We start from the raw sequence: 12174 nt of genomic DNA on the forward strand, positions 1-12174 counted from the left end.
AGACCTAGGTATTTGGTATAAATTTCAATTTGATACCTTTATTCGTTCTTTACTAAAAAAATGTGATTTTCGCGATTTTTCCTATATTTGCATTATATGACAATGCTTCATGCCAAATTTCAAGATTCTGAGTTTACGGGAAGTATCCTGTAGGTTTTGATTCCTTTGCGAGTGTCGAAAATTTGTTGAAAATATCGACATAATCGGCTGTATCTTTTGATTGGCTTGGCTTAGAAGTTTGATATTTTCACAGCTTAAAGGGACAATAGACCTGAGTATTTCATGTGAATTTCAGCTTGATACGTCGACGCGTTCTTGAGATAAAGGGTCTTGACAGACAGACAGACGGACAACAAAGTGATCCTATAAGGGTTCCGTTTTTTCCTTTTGAGGTACGGAACCCTAAAAACGCATTATACATTAACTATATATAATAGGACATTTATTAATCACTTTCATCATCGGATTCCAAATTTTCGATGTTAAGAAAAGTTTCGTTGCCACTTTCATAAGCAGCGCTGTCATCATTCACATCATCATCTTCGCTGCTGTTATTATCGCCTAAGCAAATAACCAATTGTCTTGGTACAGGTCCATAAATATAATGGAAGGCTCATGAAGATTTGGTATTAGTTTTTCTTTAATCCACTTCGTGAAGTTATCCCCTTTTCGCTTCCAGCATGGACTATGATGTAACGCTTTCCTTTGAAAATGTCTTTTGTGAAGTTTTGTGATGCCTTTGATGTTTAGAGATTGCGAACATTTTGTGACCTGTTGGAAAAATAAATAGATTCTTGTTAGTGAAAATTTTATAAAATTATACATCTATACTAATATTATTAAGAAGAAAGATTTCATTGTTGGTTTGTTTGGATGGGGGTTTAAGGGGGTATAAGAGGGAGGGGGAGGGTGCAATTAAAATAATTTCATCATTAAAATCTAAAAAAACCTTGTATGAAGAATGAATATAGCTCACATCAAACAAAAACATGCAAAAGATGAAAAATGTTATTTGCCTACCTCTTTTTGTACCGTGTAAAAAAATATATTTTTTGGCGCAGAGCACAAATATTAAAATTATCCATTTCTTTCTCTGGTCGGCCTTGCCTTTGTTTCCCAGGAGTTCTAAATTTTCCATTATTCTGAAAACCTTCATTGACTATGCGCCTAACCGTAGGTACTCTCTGATTTTCCTGAAAAAAAAGTTCAAATTTTAAAGGGATGGAAAGAATAACTACAATACCTAACTAATATTATTTATTGCTAAAGATTTACCAACAAGATATCATTTCACATGCATTTACATTATAAGAGCTAAATCATAATCATAAAAAAATATTGCAACAAATTATTATTTTTGTAGACGGACAACTTGATGTGAAAGTGATGTCATACAGTTATCAATAGCCAAAGCGAACGGGTAATATAGATATGAAGCAATTAATTCAAATTCAAAATTCGTAGAAAACTTGACTGAATTGATGTATCAAAAGAAATGGTCGTACTACAATATTACCTACTTACAATGAAAATTTAACCTAAAAATGTCCTATGTAATGCCTGTTTTAGTCACCAAATCGCAAAATGCAGTAAATTTGTTACTTTAGGTAGATTATAAACAAGCAGTAACACGATTACGTACCCGTCAAAGATGCTGTTCGCCCATAAAAAACATCCAAATCCCACAAAATTTGACCAGCTTGGTACTCCGCGGAACATTGCTGGAAAACTTTAAAAATCACTTTCCGCATGGCACTCCAATTTACTTTACTCATTGTTTATACTTTTCTTCGTAGCTGAGTAATAATTTACTGGAGATTAGTCAAACAATAAAAACCACAAAATGAAAATCGTTCCACAACTTGTTTTCGATGACAGCTGATGTGCATATGTTTGGTGATCTTTGGTGTTGCCAGACACATGAATAATGTTAGTTCCTCAAACATTCATGTCACGACTTTATAGACAGACTGTATATGAATAGCTTTCGTAACTAGACAAATAAAGAAACATAATATGTTATGCCTTTTGAGAATGTTGTCCCCTTCGTCTAGTGGGGATGAAGTTAATAGGACCTGCAAAATCAGTACCAGTATGTACAAAAGCTTTAGCATCTTGAATGCGAAATGCGGGTAAATCTGCCATTTTGGGAGATGGATGCTGCGGGTTCAAGCGGAAACAAACATTACATTGTCTACAGCGGTCGCGTATAATAGATCGAGCATTTAATATCCAATAGCGTTGACGAAGAATAGACATGAGCAATCTGTTTCCGCAATTTATTACACCGATCTTGTCACGACAAGGAAAAATTGCCGTGCTTTTAAGCGATTTTATGAAAAATATTATTGGCAGGTAGTTGCTAATTGCTCATAAGATAGGCCACCTTAATTGATATTTATTTTCTGTGGTGCATAATCTTTTCTTAAAGGTTTTAATTAAACCTTTGTTTGTCACCTGTCATCCGCTTTGCAATGGAGGGAAGTCGAACCTTAATTTCGAACTCCTCCTATGTTCTTCTGATTAATTTCGTTGCGGGTCCAATGACAGTTTAACTTTCCCCCGGGACAAACTTGACCTTCATTGGTTAGGTTTTTGTGGCGTTCACGCTGTAGATCCTGGCTACACAGGAGTTGCAGTTGTGGGAACGAGAGGTGAGAATAGTCCCGTTAAAAACCAAACAAACACGAAATAAAATTCAATTTTTTATTGCCTGTTGCCATTTTTTTGTGTATTTTATGTATTTTTAGTATCCACTGCTATTTGGCTTTATCACTTTTTTATTTTATCAAGATATACCTCTTAGTTTAAAAGTTATTACGTTTTCTTTAAGTAATTGAAAGAAAAAAATTGTATGAAAAAAAAAATATGTGATATATTTTTACGGTCTAATTTCATCAAGAAGCACTGTATTTTGTGTGTAAAATGTAAGTTTCTTAGTAAGTGAATTATTATAATATAAAAAATAGTGTCTTTAACTTAATTCAATAATTTGTATAATCTTCAATTTATTGTATTTAATTCAGTCTTTCTCGAATACGTAATTATAAATGTAAAAGAAAACAAACTTTAATTTTAATTTTTTTAATTTTGTTGAATCGTTCAAATAATGGAACGGTAAAATAAACCGAATGAAAGGAATGAATGAAATGATGTCAGAAAAATGTCTTTTAATTTTGTAACGTGTAGCCACCCCATAGAGTTTCATACAAACATTAATTAATGCATATTTTTTAAACTAAATAAAAACATCAAAAGGTTTAATAACAAACGTTTAGTATTAAACTAAATAAAAACATCAAAAGGTTTAATAACAAACGTTTAGTATTAAACTAAATAAAAACATCAAAAGGTTTAATAACAAACATTTAGTGAAAGGGTTTACTTCTATTGTAAAATGTTCACTTTTACCCTCGTGTTTATCAAACTAAAGATTTTTGTCTTTTCAAAAACGTAAGGATTGAGTGAGCACTTTTATCAGAATATTTCTCAAGAACGCACAGTAATAGTGGTTAGTTTTATATGATACACAATGCTGTTTAAGGTTTACTTCGACAAGACATGTGCTGGAACGCGGTTTTATAGTTGGTTCGTCAGAATGTCGGGCCTTATAATAGCGTGTGGATTGAGTGAGCACACAGAATCATTTATATCTTTTTAATTACGGCCCTAGCAAATCTGAAATTAAAGACACTAACTTTGCAGAGTTTTTACAATATAACGAGCATTAATGATATTTATAAACTTATAATAATACGGAGATCCGGCTGATCCTCTGTCAGTACTGAGTGAGCCGACTTTTATCTATTTATCTTTGGTTTAATCTTTTTACAAATGGAAAGATTGTTTTTACAATACATTTTAGGCCTTTTACAGTTAGATAAGTATAAATTTAATGCTTTCCAGGGGGTGCTCACTCAATCCACACGCACACAGGAAGAAAAGCAGAGAGATGGTATGCAAAAAAGAAACTGCAAGAAAGTAATATTCATTCAGAAGTTGAAATTATAGACGAACGTGATCCAGAAGACAATACCATATTAAATGATCCTTTAGATTTGGAATTACCATTACCTCCAGAAGTCTCAAGTATGCCAAGATCTCCAGAAATTTCTAACTCATCACGCGTAATACCGGTAACCCAGTCTTCACCACTTTCCTCACGTACAACAAGATCCACGGTACGACAAAAGAGGATATTAGAACTAGATTTGAACCTTACAGAAAGTGAAAGTGATGTCTCATTCAGCGCTGAGGTCCCGCCAAGAACAATAAAATCTCCTTCGCCATGTACTTCGATATCAGATTCACCGAGGACACTCAGCCCTCAAAGTAGCATCACATCATCTCCACAACGTGTCATCCGCCGAAAAGTTTATAAAGAAACTGCACGGGAAACATCTGTTAAAAAGAAATCGCCTTGGAAACATATTTTACGCAAGTTTTATTATAGATACAATAAAGAACTAAAATTGAAAGACCAAAAAATTGAAGAACTTAAAAAGGTCAATGAAAATTTCAGGAGAATGATAAAATGCTTACAAAATGCTAAGCGGGTAACAGAACCACATAAAAGACAAAAGAAAAATATATCTGAGGACGAAAAAATACATCTGGTGGTTGAACCCTGTACTACCGCTATCAAAGAAAAAGTCACAATGTTTTTCGAAGAAGATGAAAACAGTAGAATGTGCGCGGGAAAAATAAGAAAACAAAAGCGATATCTTACAGACAGCTTGCAGAATCTACATAAAAAGTATCTTGAAACTAATCCTCTGCACAAAATAAGCTATTTTGCAAGCTTCGTCCATTTTGGGTACGTGTACCAACCGTAAATAATCGAGAAACATGTTTGTGTAAAGATTATGAAAATATGGAGCTGGTCGTAGTAGCACTTCGGAAAAATAATCTGATTGAGGAAAAATCTGTAAATGAGATTCTACAATCTCTATGTTGCAATCCCAGGAATGTTCAATGTCTGGCCAAGAATTGTGATAGTTGCAAAACCAAGATTATAAATTACATGGAATTTGACAATACCAAAGAAATATACTATTGGATTTGGAACAAAGTGAAAAAAACTTACGTTAAAGACACAAAAGAAAAAGTTACGCATCAAACAGTTAAGGAAAGGGTTACAGCGCATCCCAAGGATTTGATAAAATATTTTGAAAAACTTTTAGTACCCTACATGCGTCACTGTGCAAATATTATTTCTCAACATAATTTCATAAAAAAACTAAAACAAGACCTAAAACCGGACGAATCAATAATTCATTGTGATTTCAGCGAAAATTATAACACTAAATACACAGTAGATAAATTATACAGTACGGAAGTTGTGACGGAAGCTTCATACAAACGCTCGAAATCAGACTCACGCACACAGACGCACGCTTTACACGAGCTCTAAGCGAACCTCGCAGTCCATCCGTCGCGGGTGTCGCGCGCGGTGTGTTTTTAATAATAATTTTATTGCATGCACTGTCCGCTGTATTTTTAAAAACATGCTACGAGTATATTGCGTAGTATACGGCTGCTTGAACTCGGCATCTTCAAAACCAGAACTTTCATTTTTCAAACTTCGTAATAATTCTGAATTGTAAAAATGATTAAATATTACTTTTTAAATAAAGTGCTTACATCTGATTTTGTAATAGTTCTTTTTAAATTACGTAATTACGCTTTTTAACAATTTATATTGTGTTCTATTTGATAAAGTAATTTGCTCCGCGCGCTTTTGTACTAAGTGATGAACTGTATTTAAAATGAGGCAATAGGTATGTGAAAGTAAGTATCCGGTATTTTATTTATGAGAATAGATCTTCTACCGGCCTCTAATAGAACTTAATCAATTTATTCGATTATGTATTCGATCATTATAGAACCTAATTAACGTTTTATTTTTTGTTAACTACTTAGTCAATTAATTTATTCCATTAGGTATTTGATAATTAAAAAACCTAAATAAACGTTTTAATAAATAAGTAAGTAAGAACCTTATTAATTTTATAAAGATTACTAGCTTTCCGCCCGCGGCTTCGCCCGCGTGGAATTTTGTCTGTCACAGAAAAACAATATCGCGCGCGTATTTACTCACCGTTTAGACCTACCCTGGACTACGACAAACATTTTAAAACCAAAATCAGCTCAATCGGCCCAGCCGTTCTCGAGTTCTAATCAGACTAACGAAGATCAATTTATTTTCTAAATATACAGGGTGTCCCGTAATGTAACGTCAAGCCGGAACTGGGTGTTGAGGCAAGTCGTGCTGGTTATCAGAAAAATATAAAAAAAAATCTATGTGGCATATTTTAAAAATAATAGGCATTTAAAAAAAATCAAAAAATTCTACGCCAGGTGACGGTCCTTTTGCTCGTGTTGCCACAAATCTTCACTTTTTCCAAATTTTTTTTTTGTTATGTAACCCTGAATAATGCTTCTCTAAATTCTTATCAAAATTACAAAACCAGCTGCTCCAGCTTGGATGAAAAAAATACATTATTCCCAAAAAAAAATTCAAAATAAAAATTTTGCCTAGTTTAAACAGACTGTACTGAAAAAAAAATGTACTACGCGAGTGTGGCAAGTGACGTCATAATTTGGCGCATTTAGTAAGAATTCCAAAATGGTATAACACTTGGTAAATGTTTGCTGTAATTGTCGACAATTTTTGGTTTTTTGGAAATAGTCCCGTTTTTAACTTTATCTACCTTGGTTAAAAATTATTATTCTAATGTGCCCAAAATTCATGTTTCTGTGACTGACTACCGTACAGTCAGTCACAGAAACTTTTGTCACCATGACAGTAATTAGTAGTTGATATACTGTGACAAAAGTCACCCGTGCGCGCGCGCCTTTACTACCTGCTCTGCCTGCACTTGTACTTGGTAACAGGGATAATAAGGATATGAAGTTTCGGTTATGGATACGGTTACGGATATTAGAATAATATTATACCGGTTTCGGTTACGGTCACGAATATGAAATCATTTCAGATTATCCGAAAGTCTCGGATAATTTCGGTTACGGAATTATTAGAAATTCAAAAATGTAGGTATAATAGGTACAAATAGCAAGATGCTGCGTGAGCGTGACCCACATAGCTACTTTATGTACCAACTAAGACGACACCTATGTATGATAAAGGTAAAACAGGCTGGCATATTAGATGGTGCCAGCGAATGCCAGACAAGTTGGTAACAAATATTAAGATTTAAGGTACAATTCCAAGACGGGCCGCAGACCGCAAACTGCAACCGCAAACTGCAAAACTATGAAATCGGCAGCGCGGCATTGCAGCTGCGGCGTGTATACTGCAGATTTCATAGAGTTTTGCAGTTTGGCCTTTATCCGAAACTATCCGTAACTTTTGAATCAGTTTCGGTTACGGTTATGGACATTTTTTTATTTCGGATATCCGATAGTTTCGGTTACGGTTACGGATATCCATAACATCCCTGCTTGGTAAGATGGCCCTCTCCGTCCCGCTCATACCTTTTAAAATGGCTTCTCCATCTCACTTAAGCCAGAAACTTGAATTTTGGGCACATTAGAATAATATTTTTAACCAAGGTAGATAAAATTAAAAACGGGATTATTTCCAATAAACAAAAATTGTCGACAGTTACAGCAAGATTTTACAAAGTGTTATACCATTTTGGAATCCTTACTAAATGCGCCAAATTATGACGTCACTTGCCACACTCGCGTAGTACAATTTTTTTTTCAGTACAGTCAGTTTAAACTAGGCAAAATTTTTATTTTGATATTTTTTTGGGAATAATGTATTTTTTTCATCCAAGTTGGAGCAGCTGGTTTTGTAATTTTGATAACAATTTAGAGAAGCATTATTCAGGGTTACATAACAAAAAAAAATTTGGAAAAAGTGAAGATTTGTGGCAACACGAGTAAAAGGACCGTCACCTGGAGTAGAATTTTTAGATTTTTTTAAAATGCCTATTATTTTTAAAATATGCCACATAGATTTTTTTTTATATTTTTCTGATAACCAGCACAACTTGCCTCAACACCCAGTTCCGGCTTGACGTTACATTACGGGACACCCTGTATAAAAGGAGAAACTGACTGACTGACTGACAGATCAACGCACAGCCTAAACGGCTAAACGTAGGCACTTGAAATTTGGAAGGGACGTAGTTTAGGTACCGTAGAGGTGCACTAAGAAAGGAATTCCCGAAATTACCACGGGAACGGGAATTAGCGGAAAAATCCTTTTGTATGAAAAATCTAAACCGCTTAAGTTAGATGCTTGAAATTTGGTGTGCAGGTACCTTAGTAAACTTAAAGCTTAGGTACAACAGGATATCGTAAAATTCCCACGGGAACGGGAGTTAGCGGGAAAAAACATATGTATGAAAAAATCTAAACTGCGTAAGATAGACGCTTGAAATGTGGCATGCAGGTACCTTAGTAAACTTAAAGCTTAGTTACAACAGGATATTGCAAAATTCCTACGCGAACGGGAGTTAGCGGGAAAAAACATTTGTATGAAAAAAATCTAAACCGCTTAAGATAGATAAAGGGGGTAAAACGGGATCCACGCGTACGGAGTCGCGGGCGGCCGCTAGCTATCATCTAATCTATCTAAATATATAAAAGGAGAAACTGACTGACTGACTGACAGATCAACGCACAGCCTAAACAGCTAAACGTAGGCACTTGAAATTTGGAAGGGACGTAGTTTAGGTACCGTAGAGGTGCACTAAGAAAGGAATTCCCGAAATTACCACGGGAACGGGAATTAGCGGAAAAATCCTTTTGTATGAAAAATCTAAACCGCTTAAGTTAGATGCTTGAAATTTGGTGTGCAGGTACCTTAGTAAACTTAAAGCTTAGGTACAACAGGATATCGTAAAATTCCCACGGGAACGGGAGTTAGCGGGAAAAAACATATGTATGAAAAAATCTAAACTGCGTAAGATAGACGCTTGAAATGTGGCATGCAGGTACCTTAGTAAACTTAAAGCTTAGTTACAACAGGATATTGCAAAATTCCTACGCGAACGGGAGTTAGCGGGAAAAAACATTTGTATGAAAAAAATCTAAACCGCTTAAGATAGATAAAGGGGGTAAAACGGGATCCACGCGTACGGAGTCGCGGGCGGCCGCTAGCTATCATCTAATCTATCTAAATATATAAAAGGAGAAACTGACTGACTGACTGACAGATCAACGCACAGCCTAAACGGCTAAACGTAGGCACTTGAAATTTGGAAGGGACGTAGTTTAGGTACCGTAGAGGTGCACTAAGAAAGGAATTCCCGAAATTACCACGGGAACGGGAATTAGCGGAAAAATCCTTTTGTATGAAAAATCTAAACCGCTTAAGTTAGATGCTTGAAATTTGGTGTGCAGGTACCTTAGTAAACTTAAAGCTTAGGTACAACAGGATATCGTAAAATTCCCACGGGCACGGGAGTTAGCGGGAAAAAACATATGTATGAAATTATCTAAACTGCGTAAGATAGACGCTTGAAATGAGGCATGCAGGTACCTTAGTAAACTTAAAGCTTAGTTTCAACAGGATATTGCAAAATTCCTACGCGAACGGGAGTTAGCGGGAAAAAACATTTGTATGAAAAAAATCTAAACCGCTTAAGATAGATAAAGGGGGTAAAACGGGATCCACGCGTACGAAGTCGCGGGCGGCCGCTAGCTATCATCTATCTATCTATATAAATAAAAATGAATTGATCTTCGTTAGTCTGATTAGAACTCGAGAACGGCTGGGCCGATTGAGCTGATTTTGGTTTTAAAATGTTTGTCGTAGTCCAGGGTAGGTCTAAACGGTGAGTAAATACGCGCGCGATATTGTTTTTCTGTGACAGACAAAATTCCACGCGGGCGAAGCCGCGGGCGGAAAGCTAGTTATTTACTCGGGTGTGTGTTGCAAAATTTAGAAAACTAAACTACAACAATGATCATAAAAGCGAAATCAATGCGTGGTAATATTATAATTATGTTGTGCTATGTTAGCACTTACAATTTATTTAATTTACAATTTTTATAATTTAAAATTACAGATTATACTAGTTTGATGTACAGTATATACCACACAAGGATGACAGAGTTAGCAAAAATCAGCCTTACAACTAGGGTTTAGAAAGCCAACACCAAAAAAAAACCATTAAATGCTTTAAGAAATCTCAGTAGCGTTTCGGTTGAGATAAAAATACCTTGAATGGGCGCCATTGTACCAACCTTTTAGATATGACGGTAACAAAATCTATTTAAGAGGAAGAAAAAGAGAAACAAAAGAATAGCCAGATTTATTTATTAATAGTTAATCTAATTCTCAGGGAGTGAGTTCCTAATTAGTCTCAACCGACGCACTACTAAAGTCTCTAAAAATCCAACCGCACTGTCCTTGGTTCGCTTGTAGTGGCAGCAGCGACAAGCAACGCTTGCCACGTCAGGTTCGGCGTCGCGGGCAAGCGACAGACGATGGCCGCACAGCAGCGGACCTCTTGACGGAGGAAGGAGCCCTGTAATCCACGTCATCGGTCGTTTTATTGAATGTCCGATTTTATAGTTTAGCTGCGACATCAGCTTTAAAGCGAAGCAGGGGAAAGATTTGTGCAAGAAATAGTAATTCATGATGCGGCAGCCAAACAAAATCAACTTTAAAAATAAATAATTCATTTTATCCACTAATACTGAGACTATAAGAATTTACTAAGTAGGTACTGAACTACTGAGTAAATATTTCACATTTGTTTGTGTAATATTCCTATTTTTAAGTACTAAAGTTATTTAATAATCAGCTTAACTAATTAAAGTAATCTATGGTAATAGTTAACAATATAATTTACAATTAAATAAAGTTTCTAAGATGACATGCACAATTCGATGACCATCGAAGGTCAAAGGTCATGTCAGGAACCATTTTGACTTATGCCTATGTGCGTAAAATAAAAGAGGATTCTGCATAGAACGTTTCAATACATACGTTTACCAATTAATTAGGAGTAATAAAAATAATTAAATACGCACTACTCATGCGAGCACTAAAATCTTATATCTACGTAAGCACTTACCTACTAGGCAACTAGTTAAGCACTAAAACTAGGTGGGATAGGTATTAAAATTAATTACAACACTCACCCGAGACTGGGGAAGCACAACAAGTAATTTAAATAAATCGATAAGTATTAGAAAGTTCGACCTCGTGGATCGCGAGTAATATTTTTCTAAGCGAGGTGTACTATCGGGGACTCTTTCGCCTGACCACTTTGTAGAAAATTTTGCGTAAGCGCATCGCTCCGGTCACGTGCTCACCCCGTCTCTAATTGGTTACGCATTTTACTATATTTTTTACTACGACCAATAGGAGACAATCGGGGCTTAGGTTGCAATACGGAATAAGTCTAAGAGTTGCCACATGCCATTGTGCACTTTATCGTCATACAGTTAAGGTTTAAAACTAAATATACAGTTAAGGTATAAAACGGGATTCGCCGCGCGACCGTCAACAACAACACAACTCCGTTGTTATTATCCGTGTTTGTTTGTGCAAAATGATAGGAAAAAGTGCGCATCGTTTAAGTCTAATGTGTTAATAGTGTAGACTAAACCCTTTTCTATAAAATTCCGGAAAAAACAGTAAAAAAAATCAAAATAGTGAAGTTTTAAACAAAATTATTCACAAGAAATTAAAATTATCGTTGACTGCTCGACAATCACTGGCGGGCCGTCGCTGCTGTGAGTCACCGCGCTGCTCGTCGACCGCTTCGCCCGCTACCACCGTACCGCCTGCCTAGCGATACGTGTCGCTGTATTATCGCAGCGTAACATAGTAAAAGGATTGCAGAAATGAAGTCTGGACGTGCGTTGAACTGCGCTGGATGCAAAAACAATATAAGGGACAGTAAATATGTATTATGCACGAGCATAAATTGCAAAAATGTTTTTCACCACCTTTGTGTAAACTTCAAAAACACCGAACCGAATGAAACCTGGATTTGCCCGGACTGCCGCAGCACTATTAAAAGAGTGGGAGATAATTCGGCTACACCTGTACGACCTACAGATAACGTCACAATAAGGAAGCCCAGAAACACAAGTCCAACTACCAGTACATCAACGAGCACCACAAACTCACTCTCGGAACTTACCCAGGAAATCCGTCTCTTGAGGGAAGAGGTCTCGTCC

The sequence above is a fragment of the Ostrinia nubilalis genome, chromosome W, assembly GCF_963855985.1.
Source record: "Ostrinia nubilalis chromosome W, ilOstNubi1.1, whole genome shotgun sequence".
Lineage (NCBI taxonomy): Eukaryota > Metazoa > Arthropoda > Insecta > Lepidoptera > Crambidae > Ostrinia > Ostrinia nubilalis.